This window comes from Tamandua tetradactyla, chromosome 5 (genome assembly GCF_023851605.1).
Source record: "Tamandua tetradactyla isolate mTamTet1 chromosome 5, mTamTet1.pri, whole genome shotgun sequence".
NCBI classification, from domain to species: Eukaryota; Metazoa; Chordata; class Mammalia; order Pilosa; family Myrmecophagidae; genus Tamandua; species Tamandua tetradactyla.
In genome coordinates, this window is record NC_135331.1 from 79475161 (window position 1) to 79495879 (window position 20719).

Below are 20719 nucleotides of genomic sequence, written 5' to 3' on the forward strand. Positions count from 1 at the left end.
GGGTATGTTATGAATGACCTATGCTACAGTACCAAACAACTCCCAATCTCTGCGGCATCTGTGCAAAGATGTTTAGTTCTCATTCATGTTGTATGTAGGTGGTGGCAAGCAGCTGCTGTGTCTCTGCCTCACATGCCTTCTTGAACTCAAGCCGAAGCGTCAGATCTCTACTTGCAACATAGTGTTCTTATAGCAGATGAAAAGAACAAGTGTGCTGGTGGAAACATGATGGCTGTTTAGGGTTCTATTCAGATGTGACATGATATGTCCACTTTCATGTCAGTGATCAAAAGGAAATCTCATGGCCAAGTCCAACATCAGCAGGGCCCAGATATATACTCCTTCCCTATCATAGAAGGCAGGGATATATTGTTTACTTTCAGAAAAGAGAAGCGAATATTTGAGAAAAAGATTCCAAGTGACTACACATCAATCTCTTTTCATTGTCTATGAGTGGGATTAGGGACGGGGTCCGCCTCAAGAAAATACCACCGCACATTCTGATGATGGGCAGAGGGAGGCAAGAAGCTCTCACAATAAGCGTCATTGTCTCCACACTCTGAGCAAGGCTAGGATTCCATTCTCTCTCATGACTGTAGCAGAAAGATGCTTATGCTATCCAGGTAGTCTGTTGGGTTTTATTCCCGAAGACTTCTGTGATGGTTTGGAGTTATATATACCCCAGAAAAACATGTTCTTAAACTTAATCCATTCCTATGGGTGTGCAACTAATGTAAATAGGATCTTTTTATGAGGTTACTTCAGTTAAGGTGTGGCCCAATTCAATCAGCATGGGTCATAGTCCTGTTACTGGAGTCCTTTATAAGCAGAATGAAATTCAGACAAAAAGGCAAAACAAAACAAAACAAAATATATATGAAACAAGAAACTGAAGATCAACAGCAGCCAGTCCCAGAACACCGGTCTTTGGGGAAAAAGCATTCCTTTGGTGATGACTTGATTAGCACTTTCTTTTAGCCTGAAAACTGAGCCATTAAATTCCCATTGTTTAAGCCATCCCTCTGCATGGTATTTGCTTGAACAGTGTAGCAAAACTAAAATATCCTCTAAGGAAGGAAATATCTTAGATTCCTTTCTTTATCTCTTCCAGTTATTTCCTGCCGTGCATATAAGACCCAGCAGCACAGGGCTTGTGGAAGAACCATTCATTGAAGACAGAAGTATTAGCAGGTGTTTTGGTCTCCCTTTGCTCATTGAATTGTGGGGCAGCACATAGAGATCTAGCAGGGCAGGACAGCAAACACCAAGAGGATTCTGATTGTGACTAGGGAAACAAAACTCTATCTCTGGTTTGGTCAGAGGACAATAACAATGTGACAGGGTAGAACCTTGTCCTGCCAGATCAGCATTTGTGATTGGAGATGGGGAGCATCAGCCCTACCCAAACCCCCACTGGTCAGAGCCCTCATTTCTGAGCTTTATGATTGCAGGGTTCAAGAGTTCAAGATTTGGGTTGTTAGAATTGATTGCCTTATGCATTCATCTGGGCTTTTTTGGGAGACTTACTTTTCTGGCTGAATAACCTGCAGGGATCAGTTTTGGACCAATTAAACTTTACTTCTCATTTCCCATGCTAGGACAATACCAGTGCTACAGGGTAAATTCTGTCTATTATTTAGAAAACATTTTTTCTGATATTTTGGGCAATAATTAAGGAGCAGGTACCAGTGGTGTGTGCTGGTTGTGGGAAAGGGGATTTTAGAAAAACATGTAACATAAGAGGAAGCATCCCCTCCTCCCACGTATACTTTAGAAGGCATTTATTACTGCACACCCTCACTTCACAGTGTTATGGAAATTTTTTGTATCCTAAAATATTTGTTAAAGCATTTTTTTAATAGTTTATTCATCAGACAAACAGTTCCTTTGAAGCAATTCTCATGCCTCTTTTACAAAGGCGCCACTAGGCCCAGAAATGCTAAGTAACTTAAAGGCTGGTGAGTGGCAGAGTGAGAATTCAAGCACAGGCCTACTGTCTACGTAATGACTTGCCACAACTCCTTCAATTGATTATCATCTCAACACTTAAATTTTGTTACTTTTTAAAGTGAGTTATATTATAATACAGCTGTATAGGTGTTCTAGTTTGCTAGCTGCTGGAATGCAATATACCAGAAATGGAACGGCTTTTAACAAGTGGAATTTAATGAGTTGCTGGTTTACAGTTCTAAGGCCAAGAAATTGTCCCAATTAAAACAAGTCTAAAGAAATGTCCAATCAAAGGCATCCAGGGAAAGATACCTTGGTTCAAGAAGGCCGATGAAGTTCAGGGATTCTCTCTCAAGTGAGAAGGCACATGGCGAACACAGGGCTTCTCTTTCACCTGGAAGGGCACATGGTGAACATGGCAGGTGTCATCTGCTAGCTTACTCTCCTGGCTTCCTGTTTCATGAAGCTCCTTGGGAGGCATTTTCCTTCTTCATCTCCAAAGGTTGCTGGCTTGTGGACTCTCTGCATCTCATGGCTACATTGTGCTGCTCTCTCTGAATCTCTCATTCTCCAAAGTATTTCCTCTTTTATAAGATTCCAATAAACCAACCAAGACCCACCCAAATGGTTGGAGACATGTCGTCCCTTAATCCAGCTTAACAACCATTCTTTTTTTTTTTTTTTTTTTTTAATTTTTATTGATAAAACAATGTACAAGCACATATATTCTTAACATACAAATATTTCATACATGGTGTGTAATCAGTGGTTCACAATATCATTACATAATTCTGTATTCATCACCATGGGATCTTTTTGAACATTTGCATCACTCCAGAAAATGAAATAAAAAGAAAAAAGAAAAACTCATACATACCACGCCCCTCACCCCTTCCTCTCATTTGCCACTAGTATTTACATCTACCCAATTTATTTTAACTTTTGTTCCCCCATTATTCGTTTCTTTTTTTATCCATATTTTTTACTCATCTGTCCATACCGTAGTTGAAAGGAGCATCAGATGTCGGTTTTAACTTTTTTTTTTAATTAAAAAAAATTTTTTTTTTTTTACTCAACATTCCTTTATTCCAATACCTTAGATCTTATTTACTAATGTGTTTATTTAACATGTAATTTTTTTTTGAATTTTTTTTTATTAATTAAAAAAAATTAACTAACACAACATTAGAAATCAATCCATTCTACATATGCAATCAGTAATTCTTAATATCATCACATAGGTGTATGGTCATCATTTCTCAGTACATATGCATCGATTTAGAGAAAGAAATACCACGACAACAGAAAAAGAAATAAAGTGATAACACAGAGAAAACACAAATAAAAATAAGAAGTACAAAAATATATAAGAGAAAGAAAAAAAAAACAAAAAAAACTATAGATCAGATGCAGCTTCATTCAGCGTTCCAACATAATTACATTACAGTTAGGCAGTATTGTGCTGACCATTTTTTTTTTTTTTTTTTAGACATCATACCATTCTACATATGCAATCAGTAATTCTTAACATCATCACATAGATGCATGATCATCGTTTCTTAGTACATTTGCATCGGTTTAGAAGAACTAGCAGTATAAGAGAAAAAAATATAGAATGTTAATATAGAGAAAAAAATTAAAAGTAATAATAATAAGAACAAAACAAACAAAACAAAACAAAACAAGAACCTATCGCTCGGATGCAGCTTCGTTGAGTATTTTAACATGATTACTTTACAATTAGGTATTATTGTGCTGTCCATTTTTGAGTTTTTGTATCTAGTCCTATTGCACAGTCTGTATTCCATCAGCTCCAATTACCCATTCTCTTACCCTGTTTCTAACTCCTGCTGAACTCTGTTACCAATGACATATTCCAAGTTTATTCTCGAGTGTCGATTCACATCATTGGGACCATACAGTATTTGTCTTTTAGTTTCTGGCTAGACTCACTCAGCATAATGTTCTCTAGGTCCATCCATGTTATTACATGCTTCATAAGTTTATCCTGTCTTAAAACTGCATAATATTCCATCGTATGTATATACCACAGTTTGTTTAGCCACTCTTCTGTTGATGGAGATTTCGGCTGTTTCCATCTCTTTGCAATTGTAAATAACGCTGCTATAAACATTGGTGTGCAAATGTCTGTTTGAGTTTTTGCCCTTAATTCCTTTGAGTAGATTCCCAGCAATGGTATTGCTGGGTCGTATGGCAATTCTATATTCAGCTTTTTGAGGAACCGCCAAACTGTTTTCCACAGTGGTTGCACCATTTGACATTCCCACCAACAGTGGATAAGTGTGCCTCTTTCACCGCATCCTCTCCAGCACTTGTCATTTTCTGTTTTGTTGATAATGGCCATTCTGGTGGGTGTGAGATGATATCTCATTGTGGTTTTGATTTGCATTTCTCTAATGGCCAGGGACATTGAGCATCTCTTCATGTGCCTTTTGGCCATTTGTATTTCCTCCTCTGAGAGGTGTCTATTCAAGTCTTTTTCCCATTTTGTAATTGGGTTGGCTATCTTTTTGTTGTTGAGTTGAACAATCTCATTATAAATTCTGGATACTAGACCTTTATCTGATATGTCGTTTCCAAATATTGATTCCCATTGTGTAGGCTGTCTTTCTACTTTCTTGATGAAGTTCTTTGATGCACAAAAGTGTTTAATTTTGAGGAGTTCCCATTTATTTATTTTCTTCTTCAGTGCTCTTGCTTTAGGTGTAAGGTCCATAAAACCGCCTCCAATTGTAAGATTCATAAGATATCTCCCTACATTTTCCTCTAACTGTTCTATGGTCTTAGACCTAATGTTTAGATCTTTGATCCATTTTGAGTTAACTTTTGTGTAGGGTGTGAGATATGGGTCTTCTTTCATTCTTTTGCATATGGATATCCAGTTCTCTAGGCACCATTTATTGAAGAGACTGTTCTGCCCCAGGTGAGTTGGCTTGACTGCCTTATCAAAGATCAAATGTCCAGATGAGAGGGTCTATATCTGAGCACTCTATTCGATTCCATTGGTCGATATATCTATCTTTATGCCAGTACCATGCTGTTTTGACCACTGTGGCTTCATAATATGCCTTAAAGTCAGGCAGTGCAAGACCTCCAGCTTCGTTTTTTTTCCTCAAGATGGTTTTAGCAATTCGGGGCACCCTGCCCTTCCAGATAAATTTGCTTATTGGTTTTTCTATTTCTGAAAAATACGTTGTTGGGATTTTGATTGGTATTGCATTGAATCTGTAAATCAATTTAGGTAGGATTGACATCTTAACTATATTTAGTCTTCCAATCCATGAACACGGTATGCCCTTCCATCTGTTTAGGTCTTCTGTGATTTCTTTTAGCAGTTTTTTGTAGTTTTCTTTATATAGATTTTTTGTCTCTTTAGTTAAATTTATTCCTAGGTATTTTATTCTTTTAGTTGCAATTGTAAATGGGATTCGTTTCTTGATTTCCCCCTCCGCTTGTTCATTGCTAGTGTATAGAAATGCTACAGATTTTTGAATGTTGATTTTGTAACCTGCTACTTTGCTGTACTCATTTATTAGCTCTAGTAGTTTTGTTGTGGATTTTTCCGGGTTTTCGACGTATATTATCATATCATCTGCAAACAGTGATAGTTTTACTTCTTCCTTTCCAATTTTGATGCCTTGTATTTCTTTTTCTTGTCTAATTGCTCTGGCTAGAACCTCCAACACAATGTTGAATAATAGTGGTGATAGTGGACATCCTTGTCTTGTTCCTGATCTTAGGGGGAACGTTTTCAATTTTTCCCCATTGAGGATGATATTAGCTGTGGGTTTTTCATATATTCCCTCTATCATTTTAAGGAAGTTCCCTTGTATTCCTATCCTTTGAAGTGTTTTCAACAGGAAAGAATGTTGAATCTTGTCAAATGCCTTCTCTGCATCAATTGAGATGATCATGTGATTTTTCTGCTTTGATTTGTTGATATGGTGTATTACATTAATTGATTTTCTTATGTTGAACCATCCTTGCATACCTGGGATGAATCCTACTTGGTCATGATGAATAATTCTTTTAATGTGTTGTTGGATACGATTTGCTAGAATTTTATTGAGGATTTTTGCATCTATATTCATTAGAGAGATCGGCCTGTAGTTTTCTTTTCTTGTAATATCTTTGCCTGGTTTTGGTATGAGGGTAATGTTGGCGTCATAGAATGAATTAGGTAGTTTTCCCTCCACTTCGATTTTTTTGAAGAGTTTGAGGAGAGTTGGTACTAATTCTTTCTGGAATGCTTGATAGAATTCACATGTGAAGCCGTCTGGTCCTGGACTTTTCTTTTTAGGAAGCTTTTGAATGACTGCTTCAATTTCTTTACTTGTGATTGGTTTGTTGAGGTCATCTATGTCTTCTTGAGTCAAAATTGGTTGTTCATGTCTTTCCAGGAACCCGTCCATTTCCTCTAAATTGTTGTATTTATTAGCGTAAAGTTGTTCATAGTATCCTGTTATTACCTCCTTTATTTCTGTGAGGTCAGTAGTTATGTCTCCTCTTCCATTTCTGATCTTATTTATTTGCATCCTCTCTCTTCTTCTTTTTGTCAATCTTGCTAAGGGCCCATCAATCTTATTGATTTTCTCATAGAACCAACTTCTGGCCTTATTGATTTTCTCTATTGTTTTCATGTTTTCAATTTCATTTATTTGTGCTCTAATCTTTGTTATTTCTTTCCTTTTGCTTGCTTTGGGGTTAGCTTGCTGTTCTTTCTCCAGTTCTTCCAAATGGATAGTTAATTCCTGAATTTTTGCCTTCTCTTCTTTTCTGATATAGGCATTTAGAGCAATAAATTTCCCTCTTAGCACTGCCTTTGCTGTGTCCCATAAGTTTTGATATGTTGTGTTTTCATTTTCATTCACCTCGAGGTATTTGCTAATTTCTCTAGCAATTTCTTCTTTGACCCAGTCGTTGTTTAGGAGTGTGTTGTTGAGCCTCCACGTATTTGTGAATTTTCTGGCACTCTGCCTATTATTGATTTCCAACATCATTCCTTTATGGTCCGAGAAAGTGTTGTGTAAGATTTCAATCTTTTTAAATTTGTTAAGACTTGCTTTGTGACCCAGCATATGGTCTATCTTTGAGAATGATCCATGAGCACTTGAGAAAAAGGTGTATCCTGCTGTTGTGGGATGTAATGTCCTATAAATGTCTATTAAGTCTAGTTCATTTATAGTAATATTCAGATTCTCTATTTCTTTGTTGATCCTCTGTCTAGATGTTCTGTCCATTGATGAGAGTGGTGAGTTGAAGTCTCCAACTATTATGGTATATGAGTCTATTTCCCTTAACAACCATTCTTGACTAAATCACATCACCCAGGGAGATGATCTCATTACAGTTTCAAACACACAGTATTGAATAGAGATTATTCTACCTTTATGAAATGGGATTTATATTAAAACATGGCTTTTCTTAGGGGGCATACTTCCTTTCAAACCAGCACAATAGGGAAGGAGAATCAGAAAGGATTCAACCACATCTGCTTGTTTCCTCCTCCCAAATTTGTCAATCAGCTAAGCCACTTCTTGGGGCGGAGTAACGGAGGGGTGGCAGGGGTAGCCAGAAGTATTCCTCTTGTATTGTGGCTTTCAAATATCTTTTTACCATGACCCTTAATAGAAAATACATTTTATGATTATGACCCAGGGAACAAATACTTGTTCACATACATACTCACACACACAAACACAAATACACTCATTGATGAATGTTTTGTAAAACAATACTCACTTTTACTTCATGAGATGCTTATTGGTTGTGGTAGATTAAATTATATACACCAATTTAGACATGTTCTTGGTCTTGATATGAATTCCTGTGGGTATGAATCACTGTAAATACAATCTTTTAAAGATGTTATTTTAGTTAAGGTGTGGCTCATTTGAATAAGGTTGGGACATAATTCAGATTACTAGTTTCCTTTATAAGAAGAAGAAATTGAACCGTAAAGAGAGAAAGCCACAGGGTGGAGTTAGAAGTTAGAAATCAACAAAACCTGGAAAAGAAAGGAGAGGCCATAATTATGTGCCAGTTTGAAAGTATTATGTACCCAAGAAAAGCCATGCTTTAATCCTGATCCAATCTTGTGGGGCAGCCATTTCTTTTTTTTTTTTTTTTTTTATTAACGGAAAAAAAGAAATTAACCCAACATTTAGAAATCATACCATTCTACATATGCAATCAGTAATTCTTAACATCATCACATAGATGCATGATCATCAATTCTTAGTACATTTGCATCGGTTTAGAAGAACTAGCAACATAACCGAAAAAGATATAGAATGTTAATATAGAGACAAAAATAAAAGTAATAATAGTAAAGTCAAAACAAAACAAAACAAAACAAAACAAAAACCAATAGCTCAGATGCAGCTTCATTCAGTGTTTTAACAAGATTACTTTACAATTAGGTATTATTGTGCTGTCCATTTTTGAGTTTTTGTATCTAGTCCTGTTGCACAGTCTGTATCCCTTCAACTCCAATTGCCCATTATCTTACCCTGTTTCTACCTCCTGCTGGACTCTGTTACCAATGACATATTCCAAATTTATTCTCGAATGTCTGTTCACATCAGTGGGACCATACAGTATTTGTCCTTTAGTTTTTGGCTAGACTTACTCAGCATAATGTTCTCTAGGTCCATCCATGTTATTACATGCTTCATAAGTTTATCCTGTCTTAAAACTGCATAATATTCCATCGTATGTATATACCACAGTTTGTTTAGCCACTCTTCTGTTGATGGAGATTTCGGCTGTTTCCATCTCTTTGCAATTGTAAATAACGCTGCTATAAACATTGGTGTGCAAATGTCCGTTTGTGTCTTTGCCCTTAAGTCCTTTGAGTAGATTCCCAGCAATGGTATTTCTGGGTCGTATGGCAATTCTATATTCAGCTTTTTGAGGAACCGCCAAACTGCCTTCCACAGTGGTTGCACCATTTGACATTCCCACCAACAGTGGATAAGTGTGCCTCTTTCTCCGCATCCTCTCCAGCACTTGTCATTTTCTGTTTTGTTGATAATGGCCATTCTGGTGGGTGTGAGATGATATCTCATTGTGGTTTTGATTTGCATTTCTCTAATGGCCAGGGACATTGAGCATCTCTTCATGTGCCTTTTGGCCATTTGTATTTCCTCTTCTGATAGGTGTCTGTTCAAGTCTTTTTCCATTTTGTAATTGGGTTGGCTGTCTTTTTGTTGTTGAGATGAACAATCTCTTTATAAATTCTGGATACTAGACCTTTATCAGATATATCATTTCCAAATATTGTCTCACATTGTGTAGGCTGTCTTTCTACTTTCTTGATGAAGTTCTTTGATGCACAAAAGTGTTTAATTTTGAGGAGCTCCCATTTATTTATTTCCTTCTTCAGTGTTCTTGCTTTAGGTTTAAGGTCCATAAAACCGCCTCCAGTTGTAAGATCCATAAGATATCTCCCAACATTTTCCTCTAACTGTTTTATGGTCTTAGACCTAATGTTTAGATCTTTGATCCATTTTGAGTTAACTTTTGTATAGGGTGTGAGAGATGGGTCTTCTTTCATTCTTTTGCATATGGATATCCAGTTCTCTAGGCACCATTTATTGAAGAGACTGTTCTGTCCCAGGTGAGTTGGCTTGACTGCCTTATCAAAGATCAAATGTCCATAGATGAGAGGGTCTATATCTGAGCACTCTATTCAATTCCATTGGTTGATATATCTATCTTTATGCCAGTACCATGCTGTTTTGACCACTGTGGCTTCATAATATGCCTTAAAGTCAGGCAGTGCAAGACCTCCAGCTTCGTTTTTTTTCCTCAAGATGGTTTTAGCAATTCGGGGCACCCTGCCCTTCCAGATAAATTTGCTTATTGGTTTTTCTATTTCTGAAAAATAAGTTGTTGGGATTTTGATTGGTATTGCATTGAATCTGTAAATCAATTTAGGTAGGATTGACATCTTAACTATATTTAGTCTTCCAATCCATGAACACGGTATGCCCTTCCATCTATTTAGGTCTTCTGTGATTTCTTTTAACAGTTTTTTGTAGTTTTCTTTTATAGGTTTTTTGTCTCTTTAGTTAAATTTATTCCTAGGTATTTTATTCTTTTAGTTGCAATTGTAAATGGGATTCGTTTCTTGATTTCCCCCTCAGCTTTTTCATTGCTAGTGTATAGAAATGCTACAGATTTTTGAATGTTGATCTTGTAACCTGCTACTTTGCTGTACTCATTTATTAGTTCTAGTAGTTTTGTTGTGGATTTTTCCGGGTTTTCGACGTATATTATCATATCATCTGCAAACAGTGATAGTTTTACTTCTTCCTTTCCAATTTTGATGCCTTGTATTTCTTTTTCTTGTCTAATTGCTCTGGCTAGAACCTCCAACACAATGTTGAATAATAGTGGTGATAGTGGACATCCTTGTCTTGTTCCTGATCTTAGGGGGAACGTTTTCAATTTTTCCCCATTGAGGATGATATTAGCTGTGGGTTTTTCATATATTCCCTCTATCATTTTAAGGAAGTTCCCTTGTATTCCTATCTTTTGAAGTGTTTTCAACAGGAAAGGATGTTGAATCTTGTCAAATGCCTTCTCTGCATCAATTGAGATGATCATGTGATTTTTCTGCTTTGATTTGTTGATATGGTGTATTACATTAATTGATTTTCTTATGTTGAACCATTCTTGCATACCTGGGATGAATCCTACTTGGTCATGATGTATAATTCTTTTAATGTGTTGTTGGATACGATTTGCTAGAATTTTATTGAGGATTTTTGCATCTATATTCATTAGAGAGATTGGTCTGTAGTTTTCTTTTTTTGTGATATCTTTGCCTGGTTTTGGTATGAGGGTAATGTTGGCTTCATAGAATGAATTAGGTAGTTTTCCCTCCACTTCGATTTTTTTGAAGAGTTTGAGGAGAATTGGTACTAATTCTTTCTGGAACGTTTGGTAGAATTCACATGTGAAGCCATCTGGTCCTGGACTTTTCTTTTTTGGAAGCTTTTGAATGACTAATTCAATTTCTTTACTTGTGATTGGTTTGTTGAGGTCATCTATGTCTTCTTGAGTCAAAGTTGGTTGTTCATGTCTTTCCAGGAACCCATCTATTTCATCTAAATTGTTGTATTTATTAGTGTAAAGTTGTTCATAGTATCCTGTTATTACCTCCTTTATTTCTGTGAGGTCAGTAGTTATGTCTCCTCTTCCATTTCTGATCTTATTTATTTGCATCCTCTCTCTTCTTCTTTTTGTCAATCTTGCTAAGGGCCCATCAATCTTATTGATTTTCTCATAGAACCAACTTCTGGTCTTATTGATTTTCTCTATTGTTTTCATGTTTTCAATTTCATTTATTTCTGCTCTGATCTTTGTTATTTCTTTCTTTTTTCTTGCTTTGGGATTAGTTTGCTGTTCTTTCTCCAGTTCTTCCAAGTGAACAGTTAATTCCTGCATTTTTGCGTTTTCTTCTTTTCTGATATAGGCATTTAGGGCAATAAATTTCCCTCTTAGCACTGCCTTTGCTGCATCCCATAAGTTTTGATATGTTGTGTTTTCATTTTCATTTGCCTCGAGGTATTTACTAATTTCTCTTGCAATTTCTTCTTTGACCCACTCGTTGTTTAAGAGTGTGTTGTTGAGCCTCCACGTATTTGTGAATTTTCTGGCATTCCGCCTATTATTGATTTCCAACTTCATTCCTTTATGATCCGAGAAAGTGTTGTGTAAGATTTCAATCTTTTTAAATTTGTTAAGACTTGCTTTGTGACCCAGCATATGGTCTATCTTTGAGAATGATCCATGAGCACTTGAGAAAAAGGTGTATCCTGCTGTTGTGGGATGTAATGTTCTATAAATGTCTGTTAAGTCAAGCTCATTTATAGTAATATTCAGATTCTCTATTTCTTTATTGATCCTCTGTCTAGATGTTCTGTCCATTGATGAGAGTGGTGAATTGAAGTCTCCAACTATTATGGTATTTGTGTCTATTTCCTTTTTCAGCGTTTGCAGTGTATTCCTCATGTATTTTGGGGCATTCTTGTTCAGTGCGTAAATATTTATGATTGTTATGTCTTCTTGTTTAATTGTTCCTTTTATTAGTATATAGTGTCCTTCTTTGTCTCTTTTAACTGTTTTACATTTGAAGTCTAACTTGTTGGATATTAGTATAGCCACTCCTGCTATTTTCTGGTTGTTATTTGCATGAAATATCTTTTCCCAACCTTTCACTTTCAACCTATGTTTATCTTTGGGTCTAAGATGTGTTTCCTGTAGACAGCATATAGAAGGATCCTGTTTTTTAATCCATTCTGCCATTCTATGTCTTTTGATTGGGGAATTCAGTCCATTAACATTTAGTGTTATTATTGTTTGGATAATATTTTCCTCTACCATTTTGCCTTTTGTATTATATATATCATATCTGACTTTCCTTCTTTCTACACTCTTCTCCATACCTCTCTCTTCTGTCTTTTCGGTTCTGACTCTTGTGCTCCCTTTAGTATTTCTTGCAGAGCTGGTCTCTTGGTCACAAATTCTCTCAGTGACTTTTTGTCTGAGAATGTTTTAATTTCTCCCTCATTTTTGAAGGACAATTTTGCTGGATATAGGAGTCTTGGTTGGCAGTTTTTCTCTTGTAGTAATTTAAATATATCATCCCACTGTCTTCTAGCCTCCATGGTTTCTGCTGAGAAATCTACACATAGTCTTATTGGGTTTCCCTTGTATGTGATGGATTGTTTTTCTCTTGCTGCTTTCAAGATCCTCTCTTTCTCTTTGACCTCTGACATTCTAACTAGTAAGTGTCTTGGAGAATGCCTATTTGGGTCTAATCTCTTTGGGGTGCGTTGCACTTCTTGGATCTGCAATTTTAGGTCTTTCATAAGAGTTGGGAAATTTTCAGTGAAAATTTCTTCCATTAGTTTTTCTCCTCCTTTTCCCTTCTCTTCTCCTTCTGGGACACCCACAACACGTATATTTGTGCGGTTCATATTGTCCTTGAGTTCCCTGATACCCTGTTCAATTTTTTCCATTCTTTTCCCGATAGTTTCTGTTTGTTTTTGGAATTCAGATGTTCCATCCTCCAAATCACTAATTCTATCTTCTGTCTCTTTGAATCTATCATTGTAGGTATCCATTGTTTTTTCTATGTTTTCTACTTTGTCCTTCACTTCCATAAGTTCTGTGATTTGGTTTTTCAGTTTTTCTATTTCTTTTTTATGTTCAGCCCATGTCTTCTTCATGTCCTCCCTCAATTTATCGATTTCATTTTTGAAGAGGTTTTCCATTTCTGTTCATATATTCAGCATTAGTTGTCTCAGCTCCTGTATCTCATTTGAACTATTGGTTTGTTCCTTTGACTGGGCCATATTTTCAATTATTTGAGCGTGATCCGTTATCTTCTGTTGGCGTCTGCGCATTTAGACAGATTTCCCTGGGTATTGGATCCAAAAGTTTGGAAGATTTTTCTGTGAAATCTCTGGGTTCTGTTTTTCTTATCCTGCCTAGTAGGTGGCGCTCGTGGCACACGTTTGTCTGCGGGTCCCACCAGTAAAAGGTGCTGTGGGACCTTTAACTTTGGAAAACTCTCGCCGTCCAGGAGGTTCGCTAGCCGACGCGGCTTGGAAGAGTTCTAGCCGGCCTGGGGTCCGAACGCAGGGAGGGTTGCTGGCTGCCACAGCCCGGGAAAGCACCGGTCCAAATTTCCTAGTCGGCCCGGGTGACAAGCGTGGCGGGAGGGCGCCAGCGGCAGCGGCCCACCCGGGAGAGTGCACGTTCCCAGGGAGTCACAGGTTTGGAAGGGGCCTCCCCCGCCTGTCACCGTTCTCCGCGGCCTGGGGATTTCCGATCCAATTCTCTCAGTTGGTCCGGGGGGCCGCGCGTGGTGTGGGCGCCAGCCGCCGCGGTTTCAGGGGACCGCCTCTCCAATTCTCCCAGCCGGCCCGGGAAGGGGTAAGGGAGTTACTCCGGCCGCTGGCCACCCTGCCCGGTGAAGCCCGCGCGCCTCGGCGTTCTCACCCGAGCGGCTTCTCTCAGCCAGCCAGCTGTTCCAGGATGGGGTATGCTGTCTTTTTTATCTCTGTTGTGGCTTTGGGCGCTGTTCTGTATCGTTTCTACTCCCCTAGTAGCTGTCCTGGAGAAGAAACTAAGATCCGCGCGTCTTACTAAGCTGCCATCTTCTCCGGAAGTCCAGCCATTTCTTTTAATCCTGTTTCAATATCATAAAGTGGAAACTTTTTCTTAGAATATCTCCATGGAGATATGGTACACCCAATTATGGGTGTGGCCTTGTGATCAGATGTAAATGTGATTCCACCCATTTGTTTACTAGAGTCTTTAAAGGGAAAAACAATTTGGAGAAACCTCAGATGCAGACACTTGGAGAGTAGTTCCTTCAGAGCTGACAAAGACATGGATGTTTGAAGATGCTTGGAGTGTTGACAGAAAGAGCAGATGCCTAGACAGGAACAGAGTCCTGCAGATGTTGCTATGTGCCTTCCCATGACGTGCTAAGCAAGACAGAACCCAGAGTTATGTACCAGAGGAGCTAAGTGAAGGCCCACAGACACTTAGAGAGGAAACTATTGGCCTCAATAACTGGAAGCAATAAACCAGGAACAAGGACCGGCAGATGCCAGCCATGTGCCTTCCCAGATCAGCCTTCCTTGAATGAAAGTATCTTTCTCTAGATGCCTTAGGACATATTTATGGCCTTAGGATTGTAAACTTGTAATTTATTAAATTCGCTTTTTAAAAGCCATTCCATTTCTGTATATTACATCCTAGCAGTTTAACAAACTAATGTACCCTATGAGGGGCAAGCCAAGAAACCCAAGGATTTCTGGTCAGCCAGAATGTTACCAACCCTGGGAGGAAGCAAGCCTTCTAGCCAATGCCTTGATTTGGACTTACCTATGACACCATGAGCCAATAAATTTATGTGGTTTAAGCCAATCTGTGGTATTTGTGAAAGTAGCTTGGGAAACCGAAACACTGGTCTTTGCTATTTCTTTTTTCAAAAAGAAAATCCCATTGAATTCTCAGCCCACTAATTGGTCGCTACCCAAAATTTGGAAAATAATACTTTACAAAAATCCCCAGTGGGAAATATGAGACCAGACAAATAAAAGTTTTTAGTTTTTTTTTTTTCCTAGAAATTTTGTTACATTATGCTAAGCACTTTGTATGGATTATTTCACTTCATCCCAAGATGGCCTATATTTATTTCTGTTTTGTAGATGAGGATATTATGCTGGGTATATTTTGTTTTCCCATCAAGATCTACTCTACTTTTTATTACCCTGTTATGTGCCCCAGAGGAGCACAGGTTAGGAGGCTGAACTTAACTGACTGTATCAAAGGTTCTCTTGTTTTTTGGCTTGGGGTTCAGTTATATTCCTGATCAGAAGGGAGGAGAAGCATGAGTTCATGGCTTTTATTTCTTCTTCTCTCTTCCTGCTGGTTGCCATAGGCTGGCTGAGATCCTCCATCAAAGAACACAGCTCCTATTGTGTGTGTGTGTGTGTGTGTGTGTGTGTGTGTGTGTGTGTTTGTGTGTGTTTGTGTGTGTGTAGTGTGTTTTGGTAATGAGGTCCATCCACTGTTCCTTTGGGTCTAAGGGTAGTAACAACTCATTGGTACCTAGTATCATGCTAGACTCAGGGCATTGGGCCCTTCTTTGCTGGTTTCCCTTAATCCCGCCCATATTTTTGTAAACAGTCTCTTTATTACTTTATCCTCACTTACTCCGTTTGGGTGACATCTGTTTTCGGCATGAATAAAGACTGTTAGAAGACGCTACTGCAAAAATTCAAAGTGTGTGAGATGATAGAAGTGGTTCAACTCTTGCTTATATCTTGCAGATAGAGCTCATTGAATTTGCTGATTGATTATATGTGCTGTGTGAGAGAAAGAAAGAAGTCAAGAGTTACTTGAGCATCTGGAAGAATGGAGTTGCCCCTTTAGGAGACTGCAAAGACTTCAGGAAGAGCAAGCTTGGAGTGGGAGCTTTTCTCATGTTAAGTTTGAAGTGCCCATTAAATGTTCAAAGTGTTGCTGCCAAGTGGGCAGTTGGATATACAAGTCTGGCATCAAGAGAGGTCTGGGAGTCATTAGTCCATAGATGTTCTTCAAGGCCATGGAACATGTGAAGTCATCCATTGCATGAGTGGAGATAGACAAGAGAAGAGGGATAGAGACTGTGTTCTGGAGTACTTCCATATCTGGAATTTGGGAAGATAAGGAAAACTAGAAAATTAGGCTGAAAAGGGGTGGCCAGAAACCAGGTGAGTGTGGTGTCTTGGAAGCCAAATTAAGTATTCCACAGAGGAAGAAATGCTCAATTGTGTCCATTTGTTACTGATATATATATTTTTTAAAAATCCTACCAAACAAACAAGAAAACAAAACAAAAGGACAACTAGGAATTAGCTATTAGAGGTCATTGGTGATGTTTATGAATGGAGTTTCTATAGGGCAAAAGTCTGAGTGGAGTGGATTCAAGAATGGATGGGAGGAGAGAAATGAATTATAAAACATCTCTTTCAAGGAATTTTGATGCAAAGGAGATTTGAGAAATAAGGTAGTACACAGAAGGGAAAGCAGTATTAGGAGAGATTTTGTTTGTTTGTTTGCTTTCAGGTGGAAGAAATAATAGCATGTTTATTTGCTGTGCTGGTTTGAAAGGAAGTATGCCCCTAGAAAAGCCATGTTTTAATCAAAACATCATTTCATAAAGGTAGAATAGTCCCTATTCAATACTGAATGTTTGAAACTGTATTCAGATCATCTCCCTGGATGATGTGATTTAGTCAAGGGTGGTTGTTAAACTGGATTAAGGGACGACATGTCTCCACCCATTTGGGTGGGTCTTGATTAGTTTCTGAAGTCCTATAAAAGAGGAAACATTTTGGAGAGGGAGATTCAGAGAGAGCAGAGAATGCTGCAGCACTATGAAGTAGAGAGTCCACCAGCCAGCGACCTTTGAAGATGAAGAAGGAAAATGCCTCCCAGGGAGCTTCATGAAACCAGAAGCCAGGAGATGAAGCTAGCAGATGATGCTGTGTTCACTATGTGTCCTTCCAGATGTGAGAGGAATGCTGACTGTGTTCACCATGTGCCTTCTGACTAGAGAGAGAAACTCTGAACTTCATTGGCCTTCTAGAACCAAGGTATCTTTCCCTGGATGGATGCTTTTGACTGGACATTTCTATAGACTTGTTTTAATTGGGACATTTTCTTGGCCTTAGAACTGTAAACTAGCAACTCATTAAATTCCCCTTTTAAAAAACCATTCTGTTTCTGGTATATTGCATTCTGGCAGCTAGCAAACTAGAGCATTTGCTATAGGAATAGTCTTATGGAGGGGAAAATTTGACAAAATCCACTGAATTATATAATTTAAGAATAGAAGAAAATTTAAAGACCATTTTACCCAGCAGCATTATTTTGTTAATAAGGGAACTGGGCCTCAGAATGGTTGATTGACTTTTCTAAGACCTTGAGCAAGACCAGTCATCACCCACCCTTATTGTTCACTTTCCAGAAATGGATAATGATAGTTATAAGGTGAGCAGATCCTAGAATTGCCTTTCCCTCATTTTACTACTCATTTTAAAGATGATCTCAGATCACTACTAATGTAGTCCAAATTATTCAAAGACTGGCGACAATTTACTAAAGGAATCTTTTGTACAAAATGCTATATGTAAAAACCCTTTGCCAAAAAATAAATACCACTCAAGAAATCTTTCCCTTCCCATCTCCTTCATTCCACCCCTTTTTATCTCTTCCTTTCCTCCTATGACCCTGCCATCCATTGGCAATCTACCATTGTGAATTCATACTATTGTCCCCTGTTGGAACATGAATATTCTTGGAAAAGGATCATACTGAGTGTGCAGTTTGAAAGGATTTATGCACCCTAGAAAAGCTGTGTTTTAATCCTAATCAATCTTGTGGTAACAACAGTTTCTTTTAACCCCTATTCAGTACTATAGATTGGAGACTTGATTAGGTTATCTCCATGGAGATGTTAATCAATTGTGGGTATTAAACTTGATTAGATGGAGATGTGCCTCCACCCATAATACATGGGTCTTGATCAGTTTACTAGACTTTTTGAGTTTCTTTTTGAGGAAACATTTTGGAGATAGTTCCTTTTTGAGAATAAGAGACGAGCCACAGAACCACTACAGAAGGATGAGAGAACCACAGAGTCCACCAGCCAGTGACCTTTGGAGATGAAGAATGAAAATGATTCCCAGGGAGCTTCATGAAACCAGAGGCCTGGAGAGAAAGCTACAGATGCCAACATGTTTTTTTGTTTATTTTATTTCATTTTTAAATATAACAAAAGATGCCAACATGTGTGCCATGGGCCCTTCCAGCTGAGAGAAAAATGCTGAATGTCGTTGGCCTTCTTGAACCAAGGTATCTTTCCCTGGATTCCTTAGACTGGACATTTTTATATGCTTGCTTTAATTGGAACATTTTCTTGACCTTAGAAGTGTAAACTAGCAACTTATTAAATTCCCCCTTTTAAAGGGCTTTCTGTTTCTGGTATATTGCATTCTGGCAGCTAGCAAACTAGAACAGTGAGGTATAATTAACAGACACCTCTATGAATTGTTTTAAGAGATCTTTTCAATATTAAAACTAGTAAAAGGAACACTTGAATCAGAAAGGAGAAAATGAGGAGAGATTTAGAGCAAAAGGGGCTTGGGTAGGAATCATATTGGGGAAGATGAAGGAAAAAAGGAGGGAAGGCCCAAGAAGTCCATCTACTCTCCTCCAGTTGGCCCTGTCTTCATCTAAGTCAAGTGACCCCACCCTACCCTGTGACCATGATAAAATAACCTATAACAACTTCTCCTGTGATTTTCTCTCCCCTTTCCTCAACCTGATTTGCTTTAATCACTGCATCTGTTGTTTGAACCCTTACTTTCCTTTCTAATTATAAAAATGATTATTGTCCTTGTTTATCTGGAGAATGAGTGGGGGATAGGTTGTCAGTTAGAGAATCACCATCCATTCAAACTGAGTGATAACATTCAGGAACCACGTATTTTTTGGAAAAAGTCTCTGCTCTCTTAAGCTGTGAGGAAGGAAAAATTGAGGCACTTGAGATTTCAGAGGAAACTTGGAAATTGGAGTAGCCTAAGTACTTTTTCCCAAATTTGAGATTTCCTAACTGACCCTGCATTTCATTCTGTCTCCACATGTCTTTCACTGCATTGCCTTTCTTGGTCTATTATCCCCTTCCCCAGCCAGGGCTCCATTTGTATGCAACAGCTTTATGCATTGAATAAATAGAGCCCTTCCTGCTGAGCTGTCAGAAAATGGAACTGACCAACAGAACAATCACTGTAAGTGCATCTTGTGTCTGGGCCAGATAGACAAGCACAATTATTTGATTGCTGGAGATTGCCACTAAATGAGGGTGAAATAGTGGGCCTGAGACTTGTTGGTGAATATTATTAATAATACAGTGTCATGCATTAATAACATAGTGTCATGTGAAACAAGGTTACACTTGAAGATTTGTCTGAAGTCTCATTTTAAATCACATTTTCAGGGAGCTAGATGGTTGAGTAGATGAGAAGTAGTTAAGCAAGGTGTCTTTAAGCACCAGTTTAGGAGTTCCTGTTTGACTGAGGCTAGAGTTAAGAGAATACACTTTGCTATCATGAGCAGAATGAAGCATGGGATTCATATCTGGCTAATTCTCATATACAACTCATTACTATAGTGCTCTATGGAAAAATCACCTTCATTCTTATCAGTAGAGTCCTTGAAAAAATGCCACTGCAAAACCTCCATTAAATTCTTTTTGGCAACTATTGCATCCTCAGTTATTACACAGTCAACTTCATTAGCCTATCCATCAAATACCTTTCCCAACTCACCTGCATTTCTCTTCCTAAACTTCATTGTTCTGCAATATGTGCCTTGCAGCCCACTATTCCCTATATGCCCTGCATTCTACTGCTCTCTTTGCTTTTATTCAGACTATCCCCTCCTCTCAAAATGTCCTTTCCCTATCCCATGTCTACTCATCACTTAAAGATCCATATCAAATACTTTCTGTGAAGCCTTCTTAGTACATGACAGCCTGGAACAGGTGTCTGCAAAGTTTTCCTATAAGGGACAGATAGTAAATATTTAGGTTGTACAGACAACATACAAAAATAAAGTGTTTTTTTTGTTTTTATTAAAATATAAAACCTGCAATAAAGGAAAAATAGGTAAATTGGGCTTCATCAAAATTAAAAAATTTTGTGCTTCAAAGGACATTAAAAACTGTGAGAAGACAACCTATACAATATGGAAAGAAATAGTTGCAAATCATATATCTGGTAAGGGCTTGTACCCAACATATGTAAAGAACTCTTAAATCTCAACAACAAAAAGACAACTCAATTGAAATAAGCAAACAACTTCAATAGACATTTCTCCAAAGAAGGTATACAAATGGCCAACAACCTCCTGAAAAGACACTTAATATCATTAGTCATTAGGGAGATGCAAATCAAAACCACAGTGACAGTGGTGACATCATCAAAATGTGATATAAGACATTCCCTGAAAACACTTCCCCAGAGATTCAGTGAATAAAAGGACAAATCCTTTTATTTTCTAGAACCCTAAAGGACAGTAAAGACCGAAGAACTTCACAAATGTTAAATCGAAGAAAAAGAAAAACATCAGGTAGGGAACTTCCATGTAGGATCACCAGTCTTCTTCCCTC

General features: G+C 38.0%; 1 long non-coding RNA gene across 1 annotated transcript in view; it reads left to right on the forward strand.

Annotated features, from left to right (window-relative positions):
• Nucleotides 1-1107: 1107 nt before the first annotated feature.
• LOC143682545 (uncharacterized) overlaps nucleotides 1108-20719 on the forward strand; it is a 196610-nt gene continuing 176998 nt past the window's right edge. The window contains exons 1-2 of the long non-coding RNA XR_013175181.1: nucleotides 1108-1191; nucleotides 15834-16256. This is a non-coding gene — a long non-coding RNA (uncharacterized LOC143682545). The remainder of the gene's footprint in view (nucleotides 1192-15833; nucleotides 16257-20719) is intronic.